Here is a 419-nt window from a genome sequence, read left to right as displayed (position 1 = left end):
GACTGTCGTTACCGGGTGATGCCGAACGTGCCGGTACCGCTCAGCCCACCGACAAAAGATGGGGAGGGAAGCGGCGGGGGAGCCGGCCCCGAGGAGCCCGTAGGCTGCCCGAGAAGGCCAAGGTGGGCGCTGGAGCGGGGGGCTCCCCCCTAAGCCACCGGACCGGCCCCGCCGGCGCTGCCCACCCGCGAAAGGCCGGAGCGCTGGGCGCCCTCAAGGACGAGGCTCCCTGGGCTCCCACGCGTGCCCGCCGGGCGGGGGCTCCGCTGCGCCGGGCGGGGGCCTGCACCGCGGAAACCCCACAGCCACGTGTTTCGTGGGTCTTTTTCTCGAGTGGGTCCATCGCTCCGTGGCTGACCCAAAGCCCCAGGCAAACACTTCGTCCCTACCAAAGTACCGCCCTCTCACCTCTCCTCCCC

The sequence above is a fragment of the Empidonax traillii genome, unplaced genomic scaffold (assembly GCF_003031625.1).
Source record: "Empidonax traillii isolate 1590-97213 ecotype Southwest subspecies unplaced genomic scaffold, ASM303162v1 scaffold535:size1322822, whole genome shotgun sequence".
Classification (NCBI taxonomy): domain Eukaryota; kingdom Metazoa; phylum Chordata; class Aves; order Passeriformes; family Tyrannidae; genus Empidonax; species Empidonax traillii.
This window is presented reverse-complemented; position numbering follows the sequence as displayed.